Consider the following 10815-nt stretch of genomic DNA (forward strand, 5'->3'; position numbering starts at 1 on the left):
ACTAACTATTCTCCTTGTGCTCCACAATTCAGGCTCTCAGTCATACTTTACTCCCACCCAGTGTGTTCCACTCTGCTGGCCAGTTAAATCAGACAAAGCAGGAGACAAGTATGGGCTGGTATGAGATGTCACAGCCTTGAAAGGGCAGTACCATTCTAATACTCAAAAGCTGCAGCCTTTTAGACACGAGAAACGTGTTCTAATATGTGTGAAAAGACCTGTTAACCTTGGGAAAACATCACCAGCCACTGAGCAAACATTGTCTTTATAGAGTATATGCTTTCATGTCTCTTTCCAAGTCTCTTAACTCATCTTTAGCTTTAAGTTTTATAAGCAAAAGGAAGCGGGAGGGCTGCTAAAGAAGGGGACAGCCCTGGGGCGCCTGGGTGGCTCATTTGGTTAAGCAACCGACCTTGGCTCAGGTCATGATCTCACAGTTCATGGGCTCGAGTCCTGCGCCAGGCTCTGTGCTGACAGCTCAGAGCCTGAAGCCTGTTTCATACTCTGTGTGTCTTTCTCTGTCCCTCTCCAGCTCACACTCTGTCTCTCTCTTTCTCAAAAATGAATAAAAATTAAAAAAAAAATAGGGGCGCCTGGGTGGCTCAGTCGGTTAAGTGTCTGACTCCGGCTCAGGTCATGATCTCACGTTCCTGAGTTCAAGCCCCGCGTTGGGCTCTGTGCTGACAGCTCAGAGCCTGGAGCCTGTTTCGGATTGTGTCTCCCTCTCTTTCTCTGACCCTCCCCCGTTCATGCTCTGTCTCTCTCTGTCTCAAAAATAAATAAACGTTAAAAAAAAATTTTAAAACAAGAAGGGGACAGCCCTTAATCAATGACCTTGGATAAAGGAATCATCTTGTTTCACGTGTCCTTCCAACTCCCATTTTTAACCCTTGTAAGGCTCACTCGATGCTTTCCGAACGTTCATCAATAGGTATACTCCTCAATCTTTTGTGAAGAATAATCTATATGGTCCTTTACTTTGGGCACCCACCCAGTAAGAAGCAGATCTCGAACCCCACCCCTCCCCCCCACCATGAGTGAAATATTTAAAATAGCTGTCAAACAAACTTAGATGCCTCCATCCCAGAGCACACCATACATTCGCAGAGTCTTCCTTTAGAGCAATTATATTTAAGTGAAAATAAAGCAATGTTTTTATTTTAATGGAAAGGGGAAAAATAAAGAAGCAATAGTAGAGGAACATGAGTTACAGAGATGGAAGAAGTCTCTGGAAGCCATCACTTCCTTTATTTGGTTATGTGCAGACTTAGGCTCAAGCCATATCTGAAAAGACAGTGAACACATCTCAAGGAGCCCAGACCCTCACCCAGAAGTATGCAGGGAGCCACCCACAAGGTTTGTTTTAAATCCCTTGCACTGTAATTTTTGACAGTGAATATTTATTGAGACATCAGCTAGTGACACTTAACCTCAAATAGGAAGATCCCTTGTCTTTCCTGAGATGAGGGCTGCACGTGGCATGTTCTCTACAAAAATTATTTTTGTCCTTCCCCATGAGCTAAAGTCCTGGCTTAGAAGCAGGATACTGGGATACAATTACAGATTCTTAAATAGACCTGGAAGGAACTTAAGAGAGCTTAACGGGAGGCTCACTCATCTTGGAAACAACAATCTAGAATGTCCTGGTGAGTTGAGTTTGCTTAGCTGGTCAGTGGATGTGCTAATTGGATCAAAGACAAATGGCTTTTTTTGTTTGTTTTTTGATTTTTAAAAAAAAAATTTTTTTTTCAGGTTCTGAAAGTGGATCAGTTAGGTTTCTTTCATGCTACATGAATGGGCTTTTATGCAGAGACAACAGATTTCCAGTACAAAAGACAGGATTCATGCTGCTTCCTTTTTTTCCACTGTCCCAGGAAAAGAGGTGCGTCCTGAGTGCAGAGGGAGTGGGGCTTCTTAGCCTGGACTCTTTTCTTTTCAAGTTTGTTTATTTTGAGAGAGGGAGAGAGAGAGAGAGAGAGAGAGAGAGAGAGAGAGAGAGAATGAGTGGGGGAAGGGCAGAAAGACAAGGAGAGAGAGAATCCCAAGCAGGCTCTGCATTGTCAGCATAGACGCTGAGCTGGATCTCAAGATGGCCATAACCAAGATGAGCCAAAACCAAGAGTCAGATGCTTAACCAACTGAACCACACAGGCACCTTTTGCCTGGACTCTAAGCCAGATAGGCATATGATGGTAGTGGGGAGGGAAGGCAGACATTGTTCTGCAAGCCCCAGGGTCTCCTACAAACTGGATCTTGACTTGTCTTATTAAGAGGAGAATAGTCATTCCAAGGGCAGGTTTTCACGTGCCACACCACTGGCAAGAAACAGAATGGGTCCTGTCATCTTAGGCTGCTCCAGGGAGAGGGTCAGATGGTAAGGCTATAGTCCTAGCCTCCACAGAGGGAAGCAGGCCATTGGATCTGGGCTGCTGAGGTCCCGATGGACCACACATATTTAAAAAAAAAAACATAGTCAAATATAACTCCTCTTCAAACACAACATTTTCCCCCAAATTAAACTGCTTCATGTATTGGCAAGGACCAGTTTTATACTTTTGTTCCATAGGTTATGACCAATTTGAAAGGCAGTTTGTTGAACAAAGGGAGGGATTCTCTGAACAACTAGGCAGTTGGAAGGAGAAAACACTGGAAATGGGAAACCCCTAACTTTAATTTTGGGAAGATGTGAGGCAACTGGGTGCTCAGTTGGTTAAGTATTTGACTTCGACTCAGGTCATAATCTCGTGGTTCATGAGTTTGAGCCCCCCATCGGTCTCTGCACTGACAGTGGGAAGCCTGCTTAGGATTCTCTCTCTCTCTCTTTCTCTCTCTCTTTCTCTCTCTCTCTCTCTCTCTCTCTCTGCCCCTCCCTTACTTCTCTCTCTGTCTCTCAAAATAGATAAATCAACTCAACAAAATAGGTTAGCCAAGACAGGCAGTGCTGTCTATGACTCCCAATTAAGGGGTCTCTCCAGGATACCAAGAGTGAAGTGCCTTCTGACCAAACTGTCTTAGGAAGTTTACAAAACTATGCATAAAAAAAAGAAAAACAACTTCTAGGGCAAATCAGGTGAAAAAGTCAAGTATGATGCTAAGGCCAAGGGTAACATTAACTCAGATGAGAATGGACACCAAAAGGTTTTATAATTCTAGACATGACCATAGATTTGGTTCAAGTTTTTTAGTAGCTCTTGGATAATCAACACATAATGGCTATGTGAATGTGTATCATTGTGTGTAAGTGTGTGTGTGAGTATGCATGAATATAAGTGAGTATGTGTGTGAGTATGCATGAGGGTGTGTACACATGTGTGTGCATGTGTGTGGGATTTGTGTGAGTGGGCATGAGTGTATGTTCCAAAGAAATGACTTTGCTTGCTACTGTTGCGAAGGCATATGGTAACTGGTAGTCTTTGAATGAGTTCAGCAAAGATTTGAGACTCTGATATCGGCCTATATAGATTTCTCAGTGACATGAAAGCTTGTCCGTGAAATACAAAACAGTAAATATATTAATATTTAAAATTTTGCTTTAAAATAATTTAAATTTTGGATAACTAAAATTTGTCTTATTTTTTTTTTTTTTTTTTGCCGTCAGATCTTGCCTTTCCTTATTGAAATATGGCTTATTCTAGCTAAAATTAACGTGAGCTTTAGGAATGAACATGATTTCTTTGAGTTCATACCAGCCAGGACTTCGTGGCTTTGAGAAATATGATATAGACATTTCATAAACAGCCAAGCATAGCTTCATAATGTAGCATTTCACGCAGATCGCTCAGTGGTGTTTAGAATACAGTGGATCATTTTGGCTGCATGAGAGTTGAAAGATTAAAGACATCAAGATCACTATTTATATTTTCTACAGCCTCAATTTGCTCATCCCCAAAATGGAAGTGTTGGTATCTACCTTACTTTGTAACTTGACCTCTGAATTCTTTGTCTCTTTTTTTTACTGAGAAGTTATGTTGGCAATGGGATATCAACCTGTATTGTTGTATTTGTTGTTTTTAGCACAATAGCACTAGTACCAGACACGGTTATTGAGTATGACCATGAACAGTGCATTGTGCTAGATAGACTCTATGCCAAGAATAATTTCAATTAATCCTCACGTTAACTTGAAAAAAATAGCTAGATCATGCTGTTGCAAATGAAGAAATAGATTCTATAACTTGACAAGATCATCCAGTTCGTGTATAATTTAAATTCAAGGTTAAAATCAAGAACTATAAGGGGGGGCCTGGGTGGCTTAGTCAGTTAAGTGTCCGACTCTTGATTTTGGCTCAGGTTATGATTTCACAGTTCGTGGTATCGAGCCCCATGTCGGGCTCAGCACTAATGGCATGGAGTGTACTGAGGATTCTCTCTCTCTCTCTCTCTCTCTCTTCCCCTGCTCATGTTCTCTCTCTCTCTCTCAAAATAAATAAATAGACACTTTTTTTAAATCAAGAATTATAACAACTGGGAGTTTTTAAACCCTGTATTCATCTGAGACAATTTTGGACCACATATTGTCAGCAGAAGGTAGCACTATGTCAAAGATGGCTCAGCCTGCATGCGACTGAGGCTGTCGGGGGGATATGGGTTAGCTCTGCTCTCCTAGAAAGGACCACGAAACAGCTTATGAAAGCAGAAGACATGAGTCACTTCCAAACGATAGTTTCCACCACACTGGGCAGAGATACAGAGAATCAAAAGTTGGATATGTGACATTCTGCATTGTGTAAGAGAAGGCAAAGTGTATAATGTGCTGGGGACACCAGAGCAGCCATTCAGATTTCTATTTTAGGTACTTCTGTTTTCGCTTCGATTAAATAATTCAATTCTTTATTTCCACTCTTGCAAAGGGGAGAGGGGTAGAGATGGGAGCTGAACGAGAGGTAATATAAGTGACCCATTATAAATAGTACCATAAAAGCAAGCTAAAATTTACGGCTGAAAATTATTGTAAGTAAATAGTGATGTGGGCACAGGAATGCATTGGAAATTTGGAAGTGCTGTTTTCCCCTGTGTGAGAAAGATAGCAAGTTTGCCTAAAGCCTCAGTTCGTATGCGTTTATTTCCACTGGCTTTTCTTAACCTCAACAAACACTGTGTATCCCAACTCTGTGCTGTGTGTTTGCATCAACATACAAACACATAGCAATAGACTTTCTGGAGTCTCCAGAAGTCCTAGCTGCAAGATGGTTAAAATGTTTGCTCCACTGTGCCAACTTGCTGTTCTTGTCCACAATCTCTCTGGGAATATTTTTCTTTTATGAGTTTCAAAAAAGATTCCTGGCCTTAGAGGAAAGACAGATGAACAAATTAACCCCTATGGGATTGCACTGGCTGCTTCTGGTCATGCCACCTACTTAGACTAATCTTTTCTTCCTCATATCCCCATATATGGGGTGTAGTTTAATGAGGAAAATCATCATTAGTGGAATATTTATTGAGGAATCCAGAGGTCAATGCCACCCACCCTTTCCCCTTATTACTGGATTACAGTAAAGATTGGGAAGCCTAATTATGTGGTGTTTGGTACTTTTTACTGTGTGTGTTAAAATGCTCATCTGTGTTTGTTGGCATTGTTTCTATTTATTGTCTTTATGTATCAGTTTAAGGGTTTTTTTTATACAATTCAAATTATAGTTGTAATATTTCAAGCTTTACAGAGTGAATTCTTACAGGCTACATAGATGGCAGTGATATACGACACTATTATGGTGAAGTTTAGGATTCCTAAGATTAGGATCCATATAATGACTATTCTTTTAGGCCTGCTGATAATGAAAAGGAGAATGAAATGAGGATATAAAAACCCACTTTTTAAAAAACAACCTTTCTGGCTTTAACTCAGCACCTGATGGAAATTCAAACTTATAAATACCTTACTGAGTGCATAAAATAATGTTTACAGACGCGAAAGGGACCTGGAGAGAGAAAATGATACAGGTGTCTGCCTGAGCATCTGAGGTTGGATGGTTATACATGGGACTTGTATTCCAATGACAACAGTTGGTTTGGCATGGGGGCCAACCGACCAGAATGGACAGCCATTGCTCTGAAGAAGGATTCTGGAGGGCCAGTGTTGTTCTCCATCCTACGACCATGTTTTGCTGGGTAATGGGGAGGGGGTTGGGGATAAGCCACGGCATTGTGAGCTAGTTGGGGGGCCTGGACAGTAGCTATGTAGGAAACAATCTGGACTTGGACATAGGTCAATATTTTAACAAGGAATATGAATCTACTAGAGAAAACCACACACATATTAGCCCTACATATGCTTTCTTAGAATGAGCTTTCTTCTCTTTATAGAGCATTTTTCATCTAATACAAAGATTCTCAGTACATTCATCTGCAATCTCCCCAGTTGAACCATCCATGCTATGGACCTCTTATAAGAACTCTTCATTTATTTGAAAAGAGTCATTATTTTCCAGTTTTCTTCTCTTTTCCAAAGGAGTGAGGGAGTGGCTAAGAAGCATTTGAGCTTTGGGGTGAGGCAGATTTGGGGTTTGAATCAAAGTTATCAGTGCTGCATCATAGTACACCGTTTCATAACTCAGAGCATTTGTCTGTCTCCTTAGCTATGACGATGGCCACTCGCGGGAATTAAGTGAGGTGAGTCTGTGGACAGTGTTGGGCACAAGTTGGGGGGGCCATATATGTTTCATATCATTTGTTCCTTTTTGTCTGTATGACCCCTGTATCATACTATAAGTATTTGTCCCGGGTCTCATCTCCCTTATTCCATAACAGGCAGCATCTCAGAAGGACTGTGTTTCAAAAATTTCATCTTTGGGGCACCTGGGTGGCTCAGTCGGTTAAGCATCCAACTTCAGCTCAGGTCATGATCTCATGGTTCGTGGGTTCGAGCCCTGTGTCGGGCTCTGTGCTGACCGCTCAGAGCCTGGAGCCTGCTTCGGACTCTGTGTCTCCCTCTCTCTCTGCCCCTCCCCCACTCATGCTCTGTCTCTTTCTCAAAGAAAATAAATAAACATTTTTTTTTTTTTTTTAGAAATTAACAAAACTAAACAAAACAAAATTTTCATCTTGATTTTCACCACTGCACAGAGGGCAGGACCATGGACCCAGCTAGTAATTACTATCCATTGAACAGTTCTCTCCAGCTTTTATTCCTAGGACTTCACTTTCTATCACTTCAGGCGCTTTTTTCCTTTCTCCTGGATGCATTCTGGATCCTCAATATCCTTTGAATGTAACACTGGTAAAGTACCTTTCAGGGACACATGTGTAAAGAATAAAGCTGTGTCACTGGAGTCCGTGTGAATATTTTTAAAACTTTTATTTCCTTAACTACTCCCTATAAATCTCCTTCATCTGGGCTGACAGAGCCTTTGTGTCCCCTTCTAATTTACAGTTCTTATACACTTCACACATCACCACATAAATCCCACACACCCTCGCCCCATCCAAAAATAACTATAGACCCTGAAATTACCCAAGAACGTTTACAAACTCCTTTAGTAATTCCTTAAAGAGTCACGTTGGGAGGCCATGCGGCATAATGGTTAAAAATATAGGCTCCAGGAATATATATGGGTTCAAATCTCTTCTTTCATTTGCTGGTTTTATGACTTTTAGCAATGTAATTAATTCCTCTATGCCTCAGTCTCCCTATATGTAAAACAAGGCTAACAATAGTAGCTACATTAAAGGGTCATTTTAAATTTTTTTTTTTAACGTTTTATTTATTTTTGAGACAGGGAGAGACAGAGCATGAACGGGGGAGGGTCAGAGAGAGGGAGACACAGAATCTGAAACAGGCTCCAGGCTCTGAGCTGTCAGCACAGAGCCCGACGCCGGGCTCGAACTCACTGACCGTGAGATCACTACCTGAGCTGAAGTCGGCCGCTTAACCGACTGAGCCACCCAGGCGCCCCTAAAGGGTCATTTTAGAGGTCATGTAGTTAATGCATGTAAGGAACTTAAGTAGTAGCTGATAAACGGTACTTAGCAAAAGTTGGCAATAATTATTACCTGTAACCACTCTTCCCTCCCCTTCAGTTTAAACTAATAATGCATACATTATACAGTTGTATTTGAATAGTCAGCTTATCTGGGAATTTCTGACAGAAAGAAGCATTCTAGAAAAGCATTAGGGTACTTAACTGCAGCATTGTGAGCATAGTCGCAAAAATTAGCCACAATCTAAAGGTCTGTTATTAGAAGAATAGTAAAATGAACCAGAGTGTACCCATTACTGTAGATTATCATACAACCATTTAAAATAATTAAAGGTGGCACTTGGGTGTCTCAGCCGGTTAAGCGTCCGACTCTCAGTTTCAGCTCAGGTCATGATCTCACGTTCGGTGAGTTCGAGCCCCACATTGGGCTCTGTGCCGAGTCCGACAGAGTCTGCTCAGGATTCTTTTCTCTCTCTCTCTCTTATTCTGCCACTCTCCTCCTCGCCCTCTGGCTCTCTCTCTCAAAATAAATGAACTTTAAAAAAATAAAATAATTTCATGTTTCTAAGGTATGTTGTTAAGAATATGAAAGCAAGTTATAGAATAATATATTATGTCACATAGGTAAAGATATGAAAAATATAAACCATGTACCGTGCTTCTAAATAGATACATAGAAAGCAGTTTTAAAAGACCCACACCAAATTAAAAGCTGTGATAACCTCAGCAGAAGGTAGTGGAATGGGGCATAGTAAACTGTTTTTGTTTGGTTTATTTCTGTATTTTAAATATTATAATACAAATGTATTTCTTGTGCCATGAAAAATCAAAGTAAGAATAAACAAAGTTCAAAACAGAAAGCTAAAGTGAGTAGTCTGGTTCAGTGGCATTGAAAGCTATTGACTTTTTTTTTTTAACAGTGAACTCTGTTTCTTCCTAGGATTGAAACACCATGAGAGAAAGTCAGTTTATTGATCAATAATGAGTCAACAGGGCTAATGAGCTCAACTGGTTTGAATCAGTGGCATCCTTTCTTAAAGCAAGTGTATATAAACAAGTCAATTATGCATTTTCAGATCAATATTAGGAAGACTAAGATTTACTGTTGGGCTTCTTTATGTGCTTTTACAAGAAGGCACCTGTATTTTGTGGGATAAACGAATCCAGAATGAAATAAATCTAAGGACATCCTCCCTGCAGCTTCTGTGTCTCTGGAGGAGACCACATTCCTTTCTGCATTTCGCGTGTTTTACTGCATTTAGAATCCATTCTTTCCTTTAGTATCTAGGACCTTATTTCTCAATGGGGAACTTTTCCAGATCGAAAACAAAAATATCACTACGTTTTTGAGTTCGGGAAATTGTGACATTATGACTTTACTGATTTTTTTTTTTTCCTGAATTTTATTTTTGGAAGGAGCTGTATAAACATAGCCTGTTGTCGGTCACAAGTGTTCTAAAGGCCAACAAGTGTTTATGAACAAGGACTGAGCTTGTGTGTACCAGCTGCATTGTCCTTCTCCCAACTGATAGATTGTAATCTATTCTGTGGACAGGAACTCTGGCCTTTGTTGGGTTGAAAATTCTCATGAACTCAGACAAGGAAAGGCAAGCAAAAGCAATATGCAAGCATCCTCCAGTGAAAACACCAGGTTTCCCGGGATCTGGCTGAGGTCTGAGTGAAGCACGGCCCCACAGGGTCAGGAGAGAGCAAGAATATTGATCACGCCTCATGTTCCCTGTCCACAGTCTGCAGCGGCTGCGGTGCTCATGTTGTTCTCTAACTGGGGAGCAGGCACGCTCATGGAGTTAATCACAAGATGGTACGTTCCTGTGCTTGGAATTGGGAATAGGGCTTGGCCACTGGTAGGCTTCAGGCATACCATTTCTTCCCTGGGAGATGATGTGGGAGAGTCCAAAGGTAAAAACACAAAGAGATTCTCAAATTGGAATAACCAGCCACCAGATTGGAAAAAAAACAAAACACAACGAAAGTCTGCCAGTTCCAAATATGAGGCGGGGCTGGAGGGGGTGGAGCTATCCAACAACGGAAACTTTGCTGAAGACAGGGTACAATTAGTGTCACCATTTTGGAAATTAATTTCATGATAAAGTTGAAAATGTGCACATCCTTCCTAGGTATTCACCAAAAATATTAAACGTATATACAAGCAAACCTGTTTGTGTGTTTCTACAATATAATCTTGTACATATGACGAAGCAAACAGAGGTACCTGTAATAACACGGACCACAAACACAATGCTAAAAAATCTCACATGCGTGGATTCTGCTCTCAGCTTTACCATTCACCATGTGTATAATCTGGACATATTTTTTAACTTCTCTGATTTTTAGATGTCTTATCTATAAAAGAGAATTAAGAATAACTTCCTCATGGTTATTGTACAATTTTAAGATAGTATGTCTCAGAAGGACCTGGAATATATAGAGATTTTTTTTTTTTCATTTGTAAAATGGTAACAATAGAAGTGTGGCGAAATTTAGGAAGTGTAGCCAGTGTGACAGTGTCTTGAGATGTTAATGCTACTGCGCATATGATATTTAGCACGGGCAGTTGTGATATTATGCTCCAATACCCCACAGATCTCCTTACTGAACATCTGAGAGCAAATTGCTCTCATTGGAATATTGTTTGTACCTCCAATTTATTGTGTCATCACTGCATTTTTTTCAAATGTTACCACTCATATATCTAAATCCATCCCAGAAGTAGATAGATCTTGTTACACAGGCTTTATTTGATCCATCCCCTAAATCGGGTATCGGGCACTTAATGAAAACCTGGCAGGTTGCTGGAATCTGGGGAGTAAGGGAAAAATACGATGTGCTATTTGACACCTGGTAGCTCACAATCCAGTATCGAGGTAGAAAATAAGGG

General features: G+C 40.7%; 1 long non-coding RNA gene across 1 annotated transcript; it reads left to right on the forward strand.

Moving 5' to 3' along the window:
• The first annotated feature begins 1583 nt into the window (after positions 1-1583).
• On the forward strand, positions 1584-6611 carry LOC123604688. The gene is made up of 3 exons (XR_006715429.1): positions 1584-1646; positions 1753-1882; positions 6576-6611. It is a non-coding gene; the product is annotated as an uncharacterized LOC123604688 (long non-coding RNA).
• Positions 6612-10815: the final 4204 nt, after the last annotated feature.

This window comes from Leopardus geoffroyi, chromosome E1, assembly GCF_018350155.1.
Source record: "Leopardus geoffroyi isolate Oge1 chromosome E1, O.geoffroyi_Oge1_pat1.0, whole genome shotgun sequence".
Lineage (NCBI taxonomy): Eukaryota > Metazoa > Chordata > Mammalia > Carnivora > Felidae > Leopardus > Leopardus geoffroyi.